The sequence below is a fragment of the Bos grunniens genome, chromosome 21 (genome assembly GCF_055505025.1).
Source record: "Bos grunniens cultivar Pamir isolate PY7600 chromosome 21, Bosgru_T2T1.0, whole genome shotgun sequence".
Lineage (NCBI taxonomy): Eukaryota > Metazoa > Chordata > Mammalia > Artiodactyla > Bovidae > Bos > Bos grunniens.
In genome coordinates, this window is record NC_141185.1 from 70,054,935 (window position 1) to 70,077,189 (window position 22,255).

The 22,255-nt window shown below is 42.9% G+C and overlaps 1 protein-coding gene, 1 long non-coding RNA gene and 1 pseudogene across 8 annotated transcripts in view; 2 read left to right on the top strand and 1 right to left on the bottom strand.

Moving 5' to 3' along the window:
* Positions 1 to 12,836, bottom strand: part of LOC147349953 (liprin-alpha-1-like) — a 40,114-nt gene extending 27,278 nt beyond the window's left edge. For 2 of the 6 annotated variants that reach the window (XR_015150607.1, XR_015150606.1), the window contains exons 1-3: positions 12,609 to 12,825; positions 10,814 to 10,979; positions 2,504 to 2,835 (exon numbers count right to left, since the gene is read on the bottom strand). The gene's annotated coding sequence lies outside the window, so the exon portion shown is untranslated. Of the gene's footprint in view, positions 1 to 2,503; positions 2,836 to 10,813; positions 10,980 to 12,608 lie in introns of all 6 variants that reach the window. The other 4 variants (XM_086365424.1, XM_086365423.1, XR_015150608.1 and 1 more) reach the window with 3 other exon arrangements.
* The window catches only part of LOC147349945 (ankyrin repeat domain-containing protein 26-like), a 510,210-nt pseudogene that overhangs the window by 157,616 nt on the left and 330,339 nt on the right, over positions 1 to 22,255 (top strand).
* Positions 12,872 to 19,428, top strand: LOC147349954 (uncharacterized). 2 transcript variants are annotated; one of them, XR_015150614.1, is made up of 4 exons: positions 12,926 to 13,197; positions 15,724 to 15,778; positions 16,784 to 16,873; positions 18,674 to 19,428. It is a non-coding gene; the product is annotated as an uncharacterized LOC147349954 (long non-coding RNA). The 2 variants fall into 2 exon arrangements; XR_015150613.1 differs by lacking the exon at positions 16,784 to 16,873 and having other exon boundaries at positions 12,872 to 13,197.

Genomic DNA, 22,255 nt, shown 5'->3' on the forward strand with positions numbered 1-22,255 from the left:
ATAAAACGGGTATAGATCCATTTTACTGGGCGTTCTTGTTGGGCAATAAGTCATGTGGGAGAATGAGAGGGGAGTATAAACAATTCTAGAGGTAAATCTATTTTGATATGAGTAAGAAATTGTTTTTGTAATTTATTTTGCACCAAACAGAGTTCTTCTCGTGCCTCTTGAGAAAGTGAATGAGGGCTATTTAAGTCAGGATCTCCTTTTAAAGTACTAAATAGGTTATTCAGTTGATAATTAGCAATGCCTAAAGAAGGTCTAATCCAATTAATATCACCTAAGAGCTTTTGAAAATCATTTAAGGTTGATAATTTATCAGCACGGATCTGAGTTAGTTGGGGAGTAATGCGTTGCCTATTAACAACGAACCCCAAGTAATAGTAAGGTGTAGAGGTTTGAATTTTTTCAGGGGCAATGATTAATCTAGAGGTTTTAAAGCATAGTTGAGCTATATCAAACATGTGTTCAGTGTTTAAGATAGATGGAGCCGAAAACAATATATCATCCATATAGTGAATAACAAGAAAGTTAGGAAATTGCTTTCTCACAGGCTCAAGGATTTTGGCTACGTAGTACTGACACATGGTGGGAGAATTCATCATCTCTTGTGGCAGTACAGTCTATTGGTACTGTTTAGGAGGTCTAATGTGATTAGGATAAGAAAGAGAGAAAGCGAATCTCTCTTGGTCTAAAGGGTATATATAAAAGGTATATTAAAAAAGCAATCTTGTCCTGCTTGCAATGCACCCATAGGTTTCATAGACGCACTAACTTTTCTAAGGTCTGTTAGCAGACACCATTTGTTAATTTTTTTTTTTTTTATGACAACAATAGGAGAGTTCCAAGGAGAACAAGATTCTTCAATATGTTTTAATTCTAGTTGTGCATCTATAAGTTCCTTAGCTGCCTGTAATTTCTCTTTCGTGAGAGGCCATTGCTCTGTCCAAATAGGCTCGTCATTCTTCCAAGTTATCTTAATAATTATATTGTTTGTTAAATGAGCAGTGGCCCCCAGGGAAAATGTGGAATGTATATCTGAGTATGTCATATCTTACATCTTTTTATTAAAAGCATATATCTCACTTTTCCTTAGCAACTATGAAGTGTCTTGTATATTAGCATTTTATAGATTGGTGAATATATCAATATATTATACATTATAAAATATATTTATTAAGTTTAAAATCTCTTTAGTTTTTCTGTAAGAAAAACTTTTTGTAAGAGGAAGTTAATGTTTAGTAATTAATGTTTTAAAATCTTATTTTATTTGGAACTGACCTAGCTATTTAATAAACTTTTATTATTTAGTTTAGTACAACTCTAGAAATTTAAGTTATTCCAATCCTAAGAGACTATTTTAGATTATAATAAGATTATAATAATAGATTATTCTATTAAAAATATAATTACTTTTAATAGAGTTTATCTAAAAGTTTTTATCTCATTTATATATATATATATATATATATATATATATATATAAAGATTTACCTTTTTGTTGACAAATTTAGTTTACCTTAAACCTAGGCATAATAAAAGTATTATACAATGCTGATGACTTAAGACATATCTTAATTAGATTAGCAATTATATTTAAATTATATTTAAATAATTATATATATTTAATATTTTTCAGTTCACGTGAATTTGAATTTAAATAGAGCTCATTAACTTCATAGTATCTAAAAACAAAGCTGGTATACCATCGATGGCAGCACTGCCAGATGTTGAGGGTTTCAGGTAAAAGATGGAATTTGTCTCAGGTTTTTGTTGACGGGGACGTGGTGGGGGGGTCCCTGCTTGCAGTTTTCTGGAATAGGTTTTCTTTCAGTGTCAGATTTAGACTTACAATCTTTGGCCCAATGCATTCCTCTACTGTAGCGATGGCAGATTTTTGGAGGTTTTTTATCTTTATATATTTTTCTTTTCTTTTTTTTTTTTTAAGCTTTCTTAGGGCCATCCCTTTTTAAATGGTTCTTATTTCCACATGTAAAACATCCTTTATTTCCCTTTCTTAAGGCAGCAGCTATTGTTTCAACTATCATTTGCATCTTTTGAGTTTCTAATCCTAGATTGCGACAAGCCTTCAAATAATCAATAATAGTCCCTTTCTCACGAATTGGAGCTATAGCTTTTTGACATCCCTGATTTGCATTATCACATAATGCAAGTAATTTGCAAGTAATTAAAGGTCTTTTAATCAACATGGTGTGGGCATATATACTGTCTTACAAGGCAGTTATTCTCAGCAAAGATAAAGATTAAAATTCTAGACTTACAAAACAGGCAATCCATATTAAAGAGAGAGAGAGTTTTAAAGCAAATAATTTCTCTAGTTGCCTTTTGGCTTCTCCAAATACACTACGGGAAATAGCAGTTTCTAATCTAGCTAAAAAATCAGCATGCATTTGGTTAGATCCCTGAACTTTAAATAAGTGATGAAGTAAAGTAGAAAAGTGATGGGGCTTTCCAGCCTTTTTACCCATGTCTTAGTACTTACCGGCCTCAATAGGCCCTGGGGTCACTCCGTCCAAGAATCTGCCTACATGTACCAAGTCCCTGTTCTGGGCGCCACTTGTTGAGGTCCTTTAATGGACCGGAACTTGGTGGTCCAGAGTTGACGATAAGAAGGTAAGGGACAGAAAGAGGCTGATATACCTTGGTTTATGCAGAAAGCCAATAAAGCCCCTGACACGGGACTTGCTCTGTTCACGGAGGCCTCAGGTGCCCTCTTGATGGAGTGAACATGCAGAGTGCCTTCTCGCGAGGGTCTTAGAAGCCCGGGAAGGAAAGTGAACTCATAGAGCCTCTGAAGAGCTTCAAGGGATCAGCCTGAAAAAGAGATAGAGAGAGAGAGCAAAAGAAAGACATGCGGACCAGAGCTCTGATGGAACAAAGGTGTTTTAATCAACATGGTGTGGGCATATATACTGTCTTACAAGGTAGTTATTCTCAGCAAAGATAAAAATTAAAATTCCAGACTTACAAAACATAGGTGATCCATATTAAAGAGAGAGAGAGTTGTAAACAGTCACTTTTACCGTATGGTTCACAAGAAGGAAGAGGGTACTTATCACTGTATAGACAAATTAATGAAGGAAATGCCTGGATTCTTCAGCCCATGGGAGAGGCTTGCCTCTCCTTCAGGAATTATTAAGGAGCAGAGAATTCCTGACAGATCCAAAACAGCACACAGGAAGCCTCCTGTTAAATGCATCCTGACATCACCTCAGGCCACTCTCCTTACAGGACTTGGGCCGAGGCCAAGTTCTTCCTTGTCCTGGCCTTTGCCTTGGGGTTGCAGCACTGAAAAAGCGCCCACAGACGGGCCCTTCTGCAACCCATCCTTGCGGATGGGGGCAGCCCCCCACTCAGGGGCAACTGCTGTTTCACGGTAGGATAACTCTGCTCCTGAGCTATAACCACTGATCTCACACTACAACCACTGCTATTCACACTATGACCACCGCTCTCACACACACTGCTCTCACACACCATTCTTACACACATTGCTCCCACACTATGACCACTGCTCTCATACTATGACCACTAGCACCACTGTCTCAAGCAGAAATGGCACGAAGGCTCTGCCTGCAGCACGTCTCCCAGGAGCCTGGAACTGGAACCCACTCAGTCACAAGGGGCTCCGTGGTAACAGGGGGGCTGGGCTCAGGCCCACCGTCAAGGGTGCAGAGAGGGGGGGACAGGCTGCCAAAAAGATGACAGGTGAGTGTGGGGTGCAGGAGAAGGAAGGCTGTGCCCACGGCTCAGGCCCCCTGTCAAACATGACTCTGCAAGGTACTGGGTCACAGTTGAACCAACCAGTATAAACTCCTTCAGAAACCATCACACCTGGGAATGAGCACGTCTTCTAAGTGGGCTTCTGCCCCCTTTAAGCCCCAAACAAGTCTCCAGTGAGGCTACTGAAAGGGCACCCATGAACTCAAGGGCGTCCCCAGAACCCACCCGGCTGAGGAGGACTCACCACGTTAGCTGCCCCTCACTCTCCCCCTGAGCTCGGTCTTCCCTGACTGACTCCCACACTGGAGCTCAGCAAGGGCTTGACCAACCTCACTCCAGGCACTTAAAATGAACCCACAGGGGTTCATTCAACCTGCTGTGAACTCGCCCATTTAACTTCGATCCTGGGCTGTCAGATGACTCTGCTCTGTGGGGGCTGCAAGGTAGAGGTTCAGGGGTGTCCCTGCCTCGAGCCACGACAGCCAGCGCCTCCCAGACCCCACCAGGTGCTGTCCCACCCTCCGCCCCCGAGTCTCCCACCCATCTCCTGGCCCCACTCCCACCCTTGAGGCTCTCCACTAGCTAGGGCACAGGCCACTTGTTCCTGGCTAAGCCTGGACCTCTGTTGTCACTTGAGGGCCTCAGTCCCCAGGGTGCTTGGGGTCCTATATCCACCCATCTCAGCAATTACACACTCTGGCAGAGACAGAGTACAGTTTGGGGTCCCACCCACAGTTCACCCTGAACACGTTCTCTTTTTTTGACTTTATCTACTGGAGTTCTCTGAGATGTGTTTTTAAAACCTCAACTGTTGCTTTCAAAAAGACTGTAAAATCACTGTGCTCAACTTTAATAAAATATTCATTTTCCACCTTAAAGTAAAACTGGAGGGAAGACTAAAAGCAGTCATTTTTTCAAACTGAAAAAGAAAACCCACATGTGACCATGTCACAGAGTACAGGTCACGTTACCCTCCCTCCTCAGCCTTCTCCTCCACCACCAGCAGCCCATCATCACAAGGCCTGCCCTGGGCCAGAAGGGGCAAGGGAAGAGGGGAGACTGGCTCCTCTGTCTCCAGGCCACGTGGGCTGCTTGCTCCACCTCCTTCCCAAGTTCACATGGCACTGAAACAGCCTGGGCAAGCTGGGGATTCTGACCAGAAACACAACCGTGGGTACTAAGCAAGGACCCCTGGTTCTCGTTTTCCCCAGTATCAAAGTTGATCAATACAAGTACTGTGACTGTTACATGTGGCTTCAGATGACAGAATACACCCAGGGTGTCCCCACTTCCAGTGACAGATGCAAGCAGCTTGTAGGTCAGCCTACCAAGAGCTAGAAAAGCTAAATGCAGTTTAAAAGAGGTCCTTAGGCAGCCACAATCAAAGATTTCAAACAAAAGGGAAGCCCAGTGAGGGAGCTGAAGACTGAGAGGCCCGCTCCTTCCCTCGGTCCATCTGAACAAAGCCGACTCTGTGAAGAAAAGGCAGAGTAAAAGTCAAGCAGAGGGGGCTGGCTAATACAGCTCTTGACGGTTCCTTGGGCTGGGAAGACAAAAATTTGAGTGCAGGCCTACTGAATCAGTTCGGATGTCAGAAAACGTACCCAACACTCTGCCCAAACCGGTTGAGCACTATCTGTCACCTCGTGGTACTCAGGAGACACACGGTAGGCTTCAGGACCTGCTGAGAAGTGGGGAGCCTGGGAGGCAGCCCAGGCTTCCAGACGGAGATGCTGGAAAGCTCCTACCTGGGCTCAGGGGGAAAGGTGGGTGAAGGCTGCTGAGACTGAGCTTACAAGGAACCCCCAGCCACAAGTCTATCAGGCCCTAAGTGAACAGACACCTCTGTCCCCACTGGAGGTCTGTGTCAGAGGAAACTCTGGAGAAGACAGCATCACTCAGAACCTCTAGAGTTTTCCAAACATAATGTCCATCATGCAATCAAAAAAGCAAAAGAGGGTGTAACAACAAACAGGACCAAGAGAAAAAAAAACTGAACCAGATCCAGAGGTATCAGATGTATATCAGCATATCAGAGGTATGCTAGAGGTATCAGATGCAAATGTCACCTGTTGAAAAATATACTTGACAAAAGGAAAAATTTCTGAGAATCAAAACCGACTCTCGAACTTTACAATAACAGTGACTGAATTTAAGAATTCAGTCTCTGGGCTTAACATCAAATTGGACAAAGCTGAAAAGATGATCAGTGAACTGAAGGATGGGTCGGGTAAAAAATATATATAAGAGAAAAAAAGGATAGAATATATTGAAGGAGCCCCTTGTTAAACTACGTTGTTAAAAAGTATAAATGGGGACCCTCATGGTGGAGAAAAGACAGAAAGGGGAATAAGAAATGCCTCCAGGGGCTGAAACGAAAGACCCTCTTGATGAAAGTGAAAGAAGAGAGTAAAAAAGCTGGCAAAACTCAACATTCAAAAAAATGAAGATCATGGCATCTGGCCCCATCACTTCTTGGCAAATAAATGGGGAAACAATGGAAACAGTGACAGACTTTATTTTCTTGGGCTCCAAAATTACTGTAGACAGTGAAATTAGAAGATGCTTGCTCCTTGGAAGGAAAGCTATGACAAACCTAGACAGCATATTAAAAAGCAGAGACATTACTTGCCGACAAAGGCCATTTAGTCAAAGCTATGGTTTTTCCAGTAGTCATGTATGGATGTGAGAGTTGCCCCATGAAGAAGGCTGAACGCCAAAGAATTGATGCTTCTGAACTGGGGAGTTGGAGAAGACTCTTGAGAGCCCCGTGGACTGCCAGGAGATTCAACAAGTCACTCCTAAAGCAAATCAGACCTGAATATTCACTGCCAAGACTGATGCAGAATCTCCAATATTTTGGCCACCTGATGCAAAGGACTGACTCACTGGAAAAGAACCTGATGCTGGGGAAGACTGAAGGCAGCAGGAGAAGGGACAACAGAGGACGAGATGGTTGGATGGCATCAATGACTTGATGGTCATGAGCCTGAGCAAGCTCGGGGAGTTGGTGATGGACAGAGAAGCCTGGTGTGCTGCAGTTCATGAGGTCACAATGGGTCAGATACTGAGCGACTGAACTGACTGACAGGGACAGTGGCAAGATTTGGTTCAAGAATCAGACCACTGACTCAAAAATGAAAACCACACATTGGTTTCAGCAGCTCTGCAGGTGCCTAAGGCAAGAAGAGAATGTACAAGCACTCAGAGGAAAAAAGGTGTGGCTTTTAGTGGCACAGCAACACTGAAAGCTGACTTTCCAAGAACAAGGAAGTCAGAAGATAATGGACTGGCATCTATAAAATGCTGAAAAACAAATAACCACCAACCTGGAATTCTATACTCAACAAAAACACTCTTCAAAAGTGAAAGCAAAATAGAGATTTTAGGGCAAATGAAAATGAGACAACTCATCACCCACACACATGAACTAAAAAATATTCAGGCAGAGCTTTGGGAAAAAGAAAAGTAGTCTCTGACAGAAATATAAACAAGTAGAGACCAACAATGAGGTAACTGTGAGGGTAAATACAAACTCTACAAAACAATGATGTTAATGCCAAATATATATCTAACAGTTCAAAGTGTAACAGTGACAAGGAGGAAACAGTCAAGTCAGGGAGGCAGTAAAAGTACTAAGTTAGTCTTGAGTGTGAAACACACGCTGTGTCTGCAAATGTGCACCTAACAACCTGACAGAGGAGCACAGAACTAGAGAAACACTTCATAGCTTTAAAAGAAGGCAAGAGCAAAGAACACAGACTAGGGGAGACAAACAGAAAACACACAGCAACACGGTGTCTACACACTGAATACCAACATTATAAACAGAGCAAATACTCTCATTAAAAGATAAAGTGTCAAACTGATTCCAATGAAAACTATACACTATTCACAGAGCTACATGTTAAGATGGAATATCTTTTAGACAGGTGAACCTAAAAGATACCCAGGCCAACAAGGACAGAAAACTGATGTGGCAATATTGCTGTCAAATAGTCTCTAAAGAAAGAAGCATTATTAGTGATAAAAAGGAGCATCTCATACTGATACAAGTTCAGTCTAGCAAGAAGATGAGGATTCTAAATGTGAATGTACCTAATAACATAACCTCAAAATATCAATACATAAAAACTGATAGAAATAGAAAAGGAGTAACAGCCGAGTTCATAATCCCAGTGGGAGACGTTAAAGAGACATCTCTCGTGGAACTGGGCCCCCTGGTATGTAGTCACCTGCAGCCATGAAGTACTTGAAATGTGGCTGGCTCTACAATGAGATGCGCTGAAAGCCTAAAACACATACTGGATTTTAAAGACTTAGCATGAAAAAAAGAACGTGAACTATTTCATTAGGTTTTATCATGTTGATTACACACTGAAATGATATTTTATGTGTGCTAAAATAAAATACATTACAGGTAATTTCACCTACTTCTGCTTTTACTCAACGTGGCTACCGGAATCTGAATTACATGAGTGGCAAGCCTGATCTGACTGATACACACAGAACATTGCATTCCCACTGATACATATTATTTTCAAGAGCCCAAGGAACATATACCAAAAAGAATATATATTGGGCCATTAGGAAAGCTCAAATTTTTTCAAAGGACTGAAATAATGCAGGGTATACTTAGGGATTGCAATGGGCTGATGGTTTATGGGCCCTCAAACTTCACCTGACAGGTGGTGATGATCCGAGGAGGCAGGCACTCTGGGAGGGGTCAGGCCAGGAGGGAATGGGCTCCCGTGCTGCGAGGACAGGGAGAAGCAGCAGGCAGTCTAGGAACCAGGAAACAGGCCTCACCAGATGAGGCACCTGCTGGTGATCTTGGGACTCCCCAGCCTCCAGGCATACAAGAAACAACTTTCTGTTGTTTATCAGCTAGTCTTTGGGATTTATAACTGTAGCCCAAAAAGACGAAGACAGGGCTCTTCATGGAATTAAGCTAGAAATCAAAAGAGGGTCATTAGAAAAACCTCCCCAAACATTGGGAAGTTAAGTGACATACTGCTTGAAGAATTTCATGACTAATAATTTTAAAAAGCACAATGAAAATTAGAAAATACTTTTCTATAAAAGATAATGAAAATCTGGCTTATTCAAACTTGTGGGATGCAGCGAACTATGTTTAGAGGGTAACTTAAAGCCTTAAACACGTATACTGGAAAAGAAGGAAGGCTAAAAATCAATTAAGCCTCTCTCCCAGGAAACCAGAAAAAAAACCATAGAGAATGAAACACAAGGCAGATGGAAAAAAAAGAGCAGAAAACAAGGAAACAGAAAGCAAATATGAAGTTTCTTTAAAAAGAAAGCCAAAAGTTGGCACTTTGAAAGGAATGATAAAACTGATAAACCCCTAGAGAGACTTATTAAGAAAAAGAGACAAAGCACAAATCACCAGCATCAAGGATTTTTAAAAGGGGAGACAACACATCTTGCAGATAAGAAAGATATTATGAACCACAGTTCACTTACTATTTGGAGAGTCTGCTCATCTCAATAAATTCCTAGCAGGGGGAAATCCTTTACTGAAATAGACCCACGAAGACATACAATATGAGAAAATTTTATTTGCATGAAAAAAATTACATCTGAAATTAAAAGCCTCCCCACAATGAAACCAACTGGTTTTGCCAATCAATTTTTCCAAAAATCTAGGGAAGAAAACAGTAATCTCACAGGAATTCTCAGGGTAAACAAGGAACACTCTGCAAACTTGTTTTATAAGACTAGCATAACCTTGATACTAAAACCAACCAGGAAGAAGTACAAGAAAGTAAAATTACAGACTCTGAGTATAGATGAAATAATCCTAAATAAAACACTAACAAAGTCCAACTGAAGGAGAATACATTGAGATCAGGTTGGGGTTGTTTTAGAATCACAAAATTTTTTTTTAAGTTAAATCACCACATAAAAGAAAAATCACCTGTTTCAAAATCTGCAGAAGATAAACTTAAGAAAATTTAATGTAATAATTTTAGTTCATGACTAAGAAAAAAAACTGCTTAGTAAACTAACAGAAGAATTTACATATTTTGATAAAAATATCTACAAAAAAGCTAATATCCTGTGTGATGGTGAAATAGTGAAAGCTTTTCCTCTGATAATTGGATAGACACAAGGATACTTATTCTCACTACTTCTGTTCACCAATGTACTGGAGATCCTAGTCCGTACAATAAGTCAAGAAAAAGGAAAGGGTTATCACAGTTGCAAAGGGGAAAAAAAGCACTTATTTGCAGACATAATTGTGTATACATAAAAAAATACAATTAGAATGATTTGAAGTAAGTGGATTTACCAAGGGAATATAGAAAAGTCAATTCTATCTCTATTAGGAATTTATAATGGCACTGAAAATATCAAGTTATCTAATTAAACATGTGCAAGACATACAGCAAACTATAAACTTCTAAGATAAAGAAGATCTAAAAAAAATGGAGAGCTATCTGTATTGTGTTCATGGATTATAAGAACAACATAAAAGGCACACACACACACACAGAGTTAATCATTTGAGGCGATGTGTATGTGGGGCAATCATTCCACGACGTCTATGGGCATCAAGTCATCACAATGCAGACTTTAAATACACATAAACTGTATCTGTCAATGACTCCTTAGTGAAGCTGGGGGTCTAAAATCAGCACCTGGCACCTGGTAATTGGCAGGTGTGGGAACCCAGGTTCACATGCAGGCTGTACACACTCTTAATCACAGGTGAGACCTGAAGCAACCCAGCAACTCTCCATTTTTCTTTTTCTGTTTTGCTCTGTTCCCCTTGCCATTTGTGTTTAACAGATACCCAGTATCGAGTGAGCAGCGTCAATGCAGCAATAATGTTTCCCCATCTAAGGCAGGAGCATATAACACCAGCAGACTTCCCAATCGCCCTGAGATAACTGGAGTGCTCCATCACAACAGAAAGCAAAGAAACAAGACATTCCCCAAGAGAGAGAGCTTCCCGACGGCAGGGGGAACTAGGTCCACCAGACGTCCCAAGGGGACCCCCAGGGGCTTGGAGCCCACGCTGGGCCCTTCAGCTTGAGACCACACTTGCCTTTCCACCATTCTGGGAGTCGTGGCAGAAGAAAGCCAGGCCATGGAAGGGAGAGAGTGTGGCTGGCCCGTGGGACTCAGGGCAGGACTGACTTCGGTCTGTGCTGGGCTCTATGTCCAGTCACCACGCTTGGAGTGTACAAAGTTCTTGGGATCATTGTAGGTTTCTGGCAAAAAGCAATGGAGCTGAAGTCACTTAGGATGGCTTTTAAGGAAAAAAATCCTCACTAAGGATTCCCTCAGTGCCAGCCTTGGCCCCTAGTGAGATGCAGACTTCTGGTCATCCATGGCTGTGCCCATAGCCCACCAGCTCCAGGGAAGGACTCCGCCTTCTCTTCTCTGTGTGCCATGAACCTGCACAGTGGGCCTTCAGAACCTCAGGAGACTCACCCCACCCCCCCATAGCCAGAACTCTCCCCAGGCATTAAAACAGCTGTGGGATCACTTTGGCCCAAGCCCTGGTTACAGATCCCTGGAGCCCACTACAGCCTCTACAGCATGATTAATCAGGCCCTTTATACACAGATTCCTGCCTGTCAGATCTGAGCTTTGGATTCATGGTCAGCTCTGTCCTTCCCGTGGCAGCCAGGTGGGCCACAATGCAGACAAAGGAGCTCAGGAGCTGAGTGTCAAGGGAAGCATTGAAAGGACAGCGATGGATGAAACCTGTTGCAAACTGAAGGAGGGTCCCTGCATGTCTCAGAAATGGCCTCTGGTGTGCAGGTGTGGAAGAGGGACCCCATGGTGCAAAGGAAAGAGAGGTACTCAGGGGCAAAGGCTTTGGCCTCTCCGATAGCAGCTCCAGGTGGTAGCTCATGAACAGTGGACAGCTAATGTGGTCACATGAGCGTGACACTTATTCCCTCACAAAGAAAGAGAAAGGGGGTAGTGTGTGGGAGTACCCAGAGGGTGTGGTGGGGAGGATGAAGAGAGGTGTCCCTCCCCTCCTCAGTGCAAATTGCTTTTGAGTCTCAGAGCTGCCAGAAGGTAGTTACCAAGTCAGGTCCCCACAGTATCCAGTGTGGGCTGGGTGCCTTAGCCCCTATCACATGGACAAGCCACACCACATGGCTTCCCTGAGTTCTAACAACAGATCTGGGAGTTTTGTCTAGGTACACACTTCCTTGCTGTAGCTGTGTTACCCACTTCTTTGAGCCCCCGTTTTGTCCTCTAGATAGAGGACATCAATTGCTACCTTAGCAGGTTGCCAGCTTAATCCCATGAAGACTAATTAGGGTAATCCTACAATTAATATCTGGCCTTAAGAGATATCAATGAATAGCTGGCCTTAAGAGATACTGGGCTTCCCTGATAGCTCAGCTGGTAACGAATCCTCCTGCCATGAGGAGACCCTGGTTTGATTCCTGGGTTGGGAACGCTGAGCCGCTACAGAAGGGACAGGCTACCCACTTTAGTATTCTTGGACTTCTCTTGGGGCTCAGCTGGTAAAGAATCTTCCTGCAATGCAGGAAACCTGGGTTCAATCCCTGGACTGGGAAGGTCCCCTGGAGAAGGGAAAGGCTATCCACTCCAGTATTCTGGCCTGCAGAATTCCATGGACTGTATAGCCCATGGGGTTGCCAAGAGTTAGACACGACTGAGGGACTTTCACTTCACTTTCAAGAGATATGACCTGAATCCAGATTAAACTGGAGTCTCCCAGTGTCATCTGGCATTTCTTCCCTGAAGCCAGCCAAAACTCACACAGGAGCATTTCCAGGGTCTCCACATAGCCAGCTGGACAGAAAATCCAGTGTGGTTCAAACAAGCTGACAGACAAGCAGGAGAGGACTCACAGGCAGACGGCTTCCCTCGTCTCAGGCGAGCTCGGGGACCACAGCAGGAACCGGCGCTCTCAACCCCTGGGCTCAGCAGCGCCCCCCTTCTCAGGCCAGCGGCTCTGCCCTGACGGGTGCAGGAAGGCCACCAACTGCCCCAGGCTGACCTCACTCCCCTCCCACGGCTGTAGCCTGACCTCCCCTGGCCTCACTCCTTCACGCAGAACCAGCCCTCCTCTTCCCTTGATTCCAGTGTGAGGCCCGGCCCTGAGCCCTGATTGGTCACCGCCCCAGTCCTGAGCCACTCACGGTGGCCAGAGAGGATGGATCACACCGATTGGCCAGGTCCAGGTCATGTGACCATACTCTCCAGGATACGTGCGAGCTGCTCACCCTGTGTCAGGGGTAGAGATAGTGTGATGCCCCCAGAGCAGGGCTGAGAGTCCAGTCCATGTGTCCGTGTGCTCAGTGTCCTGGGACGTGCCTGCATATCCTCTCTACACACCGCTTTGTCCTTTGCATACAAAATATTCATGACACACCTCTTCCCTTCCCAAGCGCTGTTTCACACACCCACATTCAAGGGAGCAAGACCTCCTGTTTGAAGGTAGGTTTGGAGATCCTCTCTTAACCTCTGGGCTTGTTTCTTGTATTGCTACCACTGCTACTGCTATCACTTCAGTCGTGTCCGACTCTGTGCGACCCGATAGACGGCAGCCCACCAGGCTCCCCCGTCCCTGGGATTCTCCAGGCAAGAACACTGGAATGGGGTGCCATTGCCTTCTCCGGTTTCTTGTATTGTTAGAATAATTTATTCAGTCTAAAAACCCCCACGAGCACCACCATATGCTGCTTTGCCTATTCAGGATTCTTAGCTGTTCTGACAGAGAAGGCAATGGCAACCCACTCCAGTACTCTTGCCTGGAAAGTCCCATGGGCAGAGGAGCCTGGTAGGCTGCAGTCCATGGGGTCACGGAGAGTCGGACAGGACTGAGTGACTTCCCTTTCACTTTTCTCTTTCATGCATTGGAGAAGGAAATGGCAACCCACTCCAGTGTTCTTGCCTGGAGAATCCCAGGGACAGGGGAGCCTGGTGGGTCTATGGGATCGCACAGAGTCCGACATGGCTGAAGCGACTTAGCAGCAGCAGCTGTTCTGAGGGCATGGCCCAGAGGCGTCCCAAAGGGAATGAATTTTGTCCAAGGAAGCACCTGAGAGGCTGAATCACTAAATCACTTTGCTGTACACCTTAAACAAACAAATTACTGTAAATCACCAATACCTCAATTTAAAGAAAAGATATTCCCTCATCAAAAATTGTTCAAAATTTTGTAAAGTTTTTCCTTCAATTGTTGGTTTTTAGTATGTGTCTAATTGGTTTGGTGGTGTTTTGTGAAGTAGGGATCCAACTTACCTTCCCACGTGGATACCAAATTGTCCCAATGGGACGATTCCTTTGTCCTTGAGTAATTGAATATTTTTAAATTTAATAATCGAAATTATTAAATTAAATTATTGATTTAATTTAATTATTAAATATTAAATTATTTATTATATTAATATTATAAATTAATTTATTATATTGATTAAATTAACTGTTAAATATTAAATTAATTTGTTTAAATTAATATTTAATTTATTTTAATTTAAATAATATTTCAATTATTGTGCTTGATTTATTCATATTTTTTATTTCTTCCTGGTTCAGTCTTTAGAAGATCGTACTTTTCAAAGAATTTGTCCTTTTGTTCCAGGATATCCATTTTATTGTCATGCAGTTATTTCTAATTGTCTCTTATGACCCTTTGTCTTTCTGTGTGGTCTGTTGTAACATCTCCTTTTTCATTTCAAGTTGCTTTGAGTCTTCTCCTTGTTTTTCTTGATGAGCCCGGCTAATGATTTGTCAATTTTGTTTATGTTCTCCAAGACATATCTTATTGTTTTATTGATCTTTGCTCGTGTTTCCTTCATTTCCATTTACTTCTGCTCTGATCTTTATGATTTCTTTCCTTCTGCTAACTTTGGAGGTTTTGTAGCCATTTTCCTCTTTTTCTAGGTTCTTTAGGTGTTAGATTAGGTTGTTTATTTGATGTTCTTTTCATTTCTTGAGGTAGGCTTCTTGTATTGCTATAAACTTCCCTCTTAGCATTGATTTATTGCATCACATAGGTTTTGGGTTGTCATTTATTCATTGCCATTTGTTTTTAGGTATTTTTAAATTTCCTCTTTGATTTCTTCAGTGACCTGTTTGGTTTCTCCATGTGTTTGTGTTTTTTACAAATTTTCCTATAAATGATCCCTAATCATGTATCAGTGTGATCAGAAAAGATGCTTGCTGTGATTTCAGTTTCTTAAATTTTGCAAGGCTTGATTTGTGACCCAAGATGTGATCCATTCCAGAGAGTGTTTCATGTGCACTTGAGAAAAAAAAAAAATGTATTCTGCTGTTTGGTGATGGAATATGCTAAAGATATCAATAAGGTCCATCTAGGCTAATGTGTGATTTAAGGCTTATGTTTCTATATTCATTTTCTTTGTGGATGATCTGTCCATTGGTATAAGTGGAGTGTTAAAGTCCCCTAGTATTATTTTCTTACTGTCGATTCCCTGTTTTATGGTTATTTGTATTTGTCTTACGTATTTAGGTGCTCCTGTGTTGGATGTGTGTGTATTATTATTGCAATATCCTCTTCCTGGATCAATCTCTTTATCATTACGTAGTGTCCTTCCTTGTCTCTTGTAATAGTCTTTATTTAAAAGTCTATTTTATCTGATATGAGAATTGCTACTCCAGCTTTCTTTTGATTTCTATTTGCATGGAATACCTTTTTCCAGGCCCTCAGTTTTAGTCTGTGTGTGTCCCTAGGTCTGAGGTGGATGTATTATCGACAACATTTATATGGGACTTGTTTTTGTTTCCATTCAGCCAGTCTGTGTTTCAGTTGGACCATTTTATCCATTTATAGGTAAGGTAATTATTGCTATGCATGATACTATTATTTACTTTATTATTCTGTTTTTTTCCCATGTCTATTCACTCCCTTCTATTTCCTGCCTAGAGTGCATCCTTTAATATTTGTTGTAAAGCTACTTTGGTGGTGCTGAATTTTTTAACTTTTGCTTATTTGTAAAGGTACTGAGTTCTTTGAATCTGAGTGAGGTCGTAGCTGGTTGGAGTAGTCTTGCTGGTAAGTTTTTCCCTTTCATAACTTTAAGTATATCATGCCACACCCTTCTGGCCTGCAGCGTTTCTTCAGAAAGATCAGCTCTTAAACTTATGGGGATTCCCTTGGTATTTGTTGCTTTTCCCTTTCTGCTTTTAATATTTTCTCTTTTTGCTAAGTTTTTCTTAGTTTGATTAGTATATATCTTGGCATGTTTCTCCTTTGGTTTACCCTGTGTTGGACTCTCTGTGCTTCTTGGACATGGGTGTGTTTCCTTCAACAATATAGGGAAATTTTCAGCCATTGTTTCTTCAAGGGAGAGTTTATCTTTCTCTCTTCTCCTTGAATTCCTATAATGTGAATGTTAGTATGCTTGATATTATCCACCAAATGCCTTAAACTATCCTCAATTTTTTGGCTTATTTTCTTCTTTTTGGTGCTCAGATCGGGTGATTTCCACTACTCTGTATTTCTTTTTCTTTTTTTTTTTTTAATATAAATGTATTTATTTTAATTGGAGGCTAATTAGTTTACAGTACTGTAGTGGTTCTGTGATACATTGACATGAATCCGCCACGGGTGCACATGTGCTCCCCGTCCTGAGGCCCCGCCCCCTCCCTCCCTGCCCCCTCCCTCTGGGTCAGCCCAGTGCACCGGCACTGCTCTGTGTGTCAGCTTACTGATCTGTCCTCTGAATCACCCAATCTGTTGACTCATCTGCTGTATTTTTCATGTCAGTTATTGTATTCTTCCATTATAATCAGTTCTTTTTTATACTTATTGCCTCTTTGTGGAGTTCTCACTCTGTTCTTTCATGCTTCCCCTGATAGAAGTAAATATCTTTTATTCGTTTATTTAATGGGTCCACTGGGGCTTGCTGTGTCATTGGCTTTCTCTAGTTGCATAGAGTGGGGGCTGCACTCAGTTTTGGTGCGTGGGCTTCCCATCGTTCTGTCTTCTCTTATGGAGCACAGGCTCTAGGGTGCATGAGTTCAACAGCTGTGACATGCAGCTTTACTTGCCCCACAGCCTGGGATTTAGTTCCCAGACCACCGGTTGAACCCTTGTTGCCTACATTGTCCGGAAAATCTTAACAAATGAACCAGCAGGGAAGACCCAGTAAATATCTTTATGACCCTTATTTTGCAGTCATTTGATGTAGATTATTTATGTCCATCTTGTTCAGTTCTTTTTCTGAGTTTATGTCTTAGCTGTTCATTTAGCATAGATTCTTTGTCTCTTTATTTTGCCTTTTTGTTTCTATGCATTAATATTAGGTAGATGAACTATGTCTCCATGTTGAATACATGGATTTTTGTAGAGTGTCTCCTATGCGGCCCAAAGGAACAGTTCCCCCAGGTCACCAGAGACAGGAAATCCAGGGTGTCTCCTGTGTAGGCTGAGTTTGGTGTTCTGTTAGATGTACCCACGTTGCTTTGGGCATGCTGGTGGGTCTGGCTGGCCCCCAGTGCAGCTGAATGTAAGCCCCACCTCAACAGTTGCAGGTGTACTTGTGGCTGGAGCTGACCTGGAGTGGGAATCACCTTGAGGGGATGCAAGTCACAGCTGAGTCCACCCACTGTGAATGGTAGGAAAGGAGGCGATTGTGTGGGAATCCAGGCTCTTGAGGGCAAAGCCATTTTGGAGGAGCGTTGTGGGCATGGCTGGGCTGGATATGTCTGTTCCACAGGGAATGCAGAGACATAGCAGGGCAAGCAGTGCTAGCAAGGTAAGTTAGGCATGTCAGAAAAGTCTCCTGCTAGCACTGGGACAGCTGGGTACAGGGAGGATTTTTTTAAATGTCAAGTGATTTCATCCCTGGATGAAGTTTCAAGAAATCCTTGCCCCTTTGGCACGTGTCCCAAAATTAGTATATAATTCTCTTTCCCATGTGACCTGTGGCTACATTGAGCGTCATTACTGACAACATTCAGCATCAGTAAGTTTGGCACTAACCTATTAAGCATGGGGTCTTGGCTTACCACAGCCCCCAGCTGTCTCCCAGACGTAGCTCTGCTGGTTTCAAATCAAGATATGGGGGCTTGTCTTCCTTATTCAGGTCACCAGGGCTGAGGTGCTCAGCATGTCCTCCCAGGGAAGATACCAAGTTGGTAATGTCCCCTCCTAATTCTGGGTCACCCATCAGGAGTATGGGTCCTGACTAGACTCTATCTCTCCCTTCCAATGCATCTCCATATTGTTTTTTCTTTACAACCTTAGTTGTGGAAGAGCTACTCTGCTAATTTTCAAGTTGGCATCTGGGTTTTCCATGTGAGGAAGCTCTCAGAATAGAATAGAGTAAGTGTCTCAAAAAGTGCCATTTCAATTTCTGTGGAAGCTGTCTCCTTGTGTAAGTCAGTGGTTCTCAAAGTGTCATCACTGGACCAGCCGTGTTAGCATCACCTGTTAAAACTGGAGTTTCTTAAGGTCCACCCTGATCTACTGTATGAGATGCTCTGAATCATTCCTCCAAGCCATACACATGCTCAATACTAAATTAACCTGAAACACATCTCCCCCAAGGTTCTCGGATCACCGTGCCCCTTAGCTTTAACCAGGTACTACTGTTTTGCAATTCTGAAGAATTTTAGGAATTTGGGGGGCATGTTTCACCACTCTCACTTGGAAGATACTAAGGAATATCTAATAAGTTGGACACAATACTTCTCTCTCGTCACCCATTGTGAGAGTTCTTAGTACATAAAGTAAAAATAAAGAGCAATTTGATTGGTAAAGTAAATCCTACAGCAGGTTGGAAAGGTGCAGTTGCTGCATTAAGATAAAGGTCTTGTACAAGGTTCATGGGAGTACAGGATGTACGGATATTTTGTAAACTTCATGGAAAAGAAACAAGGGTGGAGCAGAGTAGCCACTGGGCTTCAGTGACCCCCTACTGATTAGCTGTGCACCTTCCTGCAGGTGTGATCACCACTGGACCCTGGGAAGAGCGCTTCACACCTTGAACTGTGAAGGTCCCCAGCAGGCTGGCCTGTGACCTCCTGGGCACCATCACCTGCTGCTGCTTCCTGAACTGGCCATGTCTTCTCCCTCTGCCTTCATCTCCTCTGCCTTTATCTCCTCGTCTTTTGTGGGGTTGCCAGTACCTTGTGGTCTCTTCTGGGCCAAGGAAGATGCACCTTTGCACTTCTGAACTCTACTGGCCACCTGATGACAAGTCATCCTCCCGTGATCGTTAACTCTGGCCCTGATGGGAGGGAGCTGTGTTCACTCACCTCTGGTGTACTCTCTTTTAGCTAAAGAAGAAATCTGTTCTAATCATGCTTTTTAGGTGGCTGGATTTACCAAACAGAAATACACGAATCCCAGTTAAATTTGAATTTTAGGGAAACAATGAAAACTATTTTTCTCTTTTTTTAGTAGAAGTCCATCTCCTGCAATACTTGGGATGTACTTATACTAAAAAATTATTCACTGAAAACCAAATTTAACTAGATGTCTTGTGTTTTACCTGAGAGGCTTACTCCCAAGGTAAAGGGGTTCCCATTTTAGCTTCCCATCCTAGGAGTGGCACCTTGTCTTAGAAAGGATTGTATTTAGTCATCAAAATAAGGTCAGACTTACCTGCATGCCAGACATGACTTGTGACATATTGATCACATGTTGAAGTGATAATATTTTTTGTTTACTGGATTAAAATATAATTTGAAAATTAATTTCATCTGCTTCTTTATGTTTTTAAATGTGGTTACTAGAAAATTTAAGGTATTATATGGAGCTTGAGTTTGTAGTCCATAGTACATTACACTGGACAGCTTTGGCCTAGAGCAAAAGCCATGCTGGGGGACCTAACAACCATCGGGCTGGGAGTGGGGCACCCCTCTCCCCAGAAAGAGTTAGACTCTCCCTTTTGGTGTCATTTGTGGCTGAACTGGTCGGAGGCATACAGATTCCTTGAGTGTAGTTTGTCTTTACAAACATTTTATTGTTTGAATTTTTCAGTTCTGACCAAATCTTGGTGGTTTTTGATTGACGAGAGACCAAACAGGCCTGGAGTGCATTTACTGTTAAGTATATTTGTAGCAGGGTGCTTCCCAGGTGACTCTGGTGGTATAGAACCCATCTGCCAATTTAGGACACACAGAAGACTAGGGATAAAAGTTTGATCCCTAGGTCAGGAAGATCGCCTGGAGGAGGGCAAGACAACCTACTCCATTATTGTTGCATGGAGAATCCCATGGACAGAGAATCCTGGTGGGCTACAGTCCATGGGGATGCACTGAGTCAGATATGACTGAAGTGACTGAGCACACGTGTATTTGCAGTTGAATTATGACAGCAGATTGCGACACATGGGAAGAAGCAAGATGGGTGTGGAAAGGGGGTGATTTGGGAAAGGGTCTGTTTTCTGGAAGCTGTACCGTGTTGTCCCTTTTACTTCTCTTTTTCTTCCTTTGGTTTTATGATGGCATACTGGTGGTGGCAAGACAACACTGACTCCATTTGCTAGAAGCAGGTGTCCCCATTAATTTAGACTTTAGAGACTGAAAATTAAGGAGGATGCATTATGCAATATGAAAGAAGGAAATGAAAATTTCTTTGGCAACATTCAAACTCTGAATATCTCCTGAGTTGGGTTTGTGGCGGTGAAAGTCTTTTTATATAAGTCTTATATAAGATATAAGACAATATCTTAGGATCATAGTTTAGTTGTAGGACTACAATTCTCCTTGATCATTCACTGCTTTCCTCTCCCTATCTCCTAACCTTCTGAAGTTCTTGGAAAGTCAAGAAACAGTAGTGAGAGCAAAGCAAATAAAAATTCAAGAGCTTTCAGAGGCCAAGGACTTGGTCTCTGGTCAAATAACCTGACCTTTACTCAGTTCCATTTACAATCTCTCTTCTGGGAAGGCTTGTACGGTAAAAAGAATCTGCCTGCAATGCAGGAGACGTGGGTTCGATCCCTGGGTTGGGAAGATCCCTTACTCCAGTATTGTTGCCTGGAGAATCCCCATGAATAGAGGAGCATGGAGGGCTACAATTCATCAGGTCGCAAAGAGTCAGACATGACTGAGCAACTAAGCATAGAACATGCCAAGCACAGCAACTCGGAGAACCTGCTCTTGCTGCAGGATCCACCTTCTGTCCACTTCCACTTTTCCCTACAGGTCTCACTACCTGCTGATCATGTTGCCAGAGTGTCCCTCATAGGTGTCTTGTCACCAGTTTGAGGACATGACCTCCAAGATGTCAGGCCAGTGGGAAGTTGATGCCACATACCTTAGCAGCTGGCAGTCTGGCGCATCTGGTGATAATTTCATTAAGCTCAGCCCTCCCCCACCCTAGGTCTTCTTGTTGGCATTGTTGTTAATTTGAGGACTTCTATAGGACACGTGTGACACATGGCTCTTCAGTAAGAGGAGCTGATAGCCTTGGCTGGCAGAATGAGGCATGGGGCTGTGTGCTAGGTTCCATTTTCTGAGGAGGAGAACACCTCAATTTCATGAGGCCTTGAGCTCTCAGACCCAAAGGAGAGAAACCAAGGGTGTAGAAGGTTGACAGGCACTGACTGGAAATCTGTGTGAGAAGGTGTTACTGCTGGCTGTGTCCTGTGTCTCATGCTGAGCCCAGAAAAACTGATGCTTTTGAACTGTGGTGTTGGAGAAGACTCTTGAGAGTCCCTACAACCAGTCCATCCTAAAGGAAATCAGTCCTGGGTGTTCACTGGAAGGACTGATGTTGAGGCTGAAACTCCAACATTTGGCCACCTGATGCGAAGAGCTGACTCATTTGAAAAGACCCTGATGTTGGGAAAGACTGAAAGCTGGAGGAAAAGGGGACAACAGAGGGTGAGATGGTTAGGTGGCATCACCGACTCAATGGACATGCTTTGGGTAAACTCCAGGAGTTGGTAATGGACAGGGAGGCCTGGCGTGCTGCGATTCATGGGGTCACAGAGTCAGATTCGACTGAGCGACTGAACTGACTGACTGACTGACTGACCACCACCATCATCGTGCACGGTCACTTGCCCTTGTTCAAGTCCAACAGGTCCAACTCCCCTTATCCCCTGGCAGCCTTATTCTACTTTGTGTTTGCAGTGGACTTATCTGGACATCTCACAGTAGAATCATAGATTATTTGTCCATTTCTGTTTAGCTTTTTTCACTTGGCATATGACTTCAAACTTTACTCAATTTGCAACACATGTCATAATGTCCTTAGTTGTTAAAAATAAATAGCACACAGGCTCACCATCATGTACAATCAGGGAATTAAAAATTAAAATCGTGATATATCACACCACACCTCTTAGGACTGCTAAACTCCAAATATAAGAGAATACTAATTGCTGGAGGGTGAGGAAGAACAGCAATTCCTCATTGCTGGTGGAATGCATGTACAGCCCCCATGAGAGACAGTCTGGTAGTTTTCCCCAAAGCTCAACATGTCTCACCTTGGGATCCAACAATCATGCTTTCAGTATTTACGCAGTTGCTCTGAAATTCTACATCCAAATGCAAACGAGGATGCAGTTTTGCA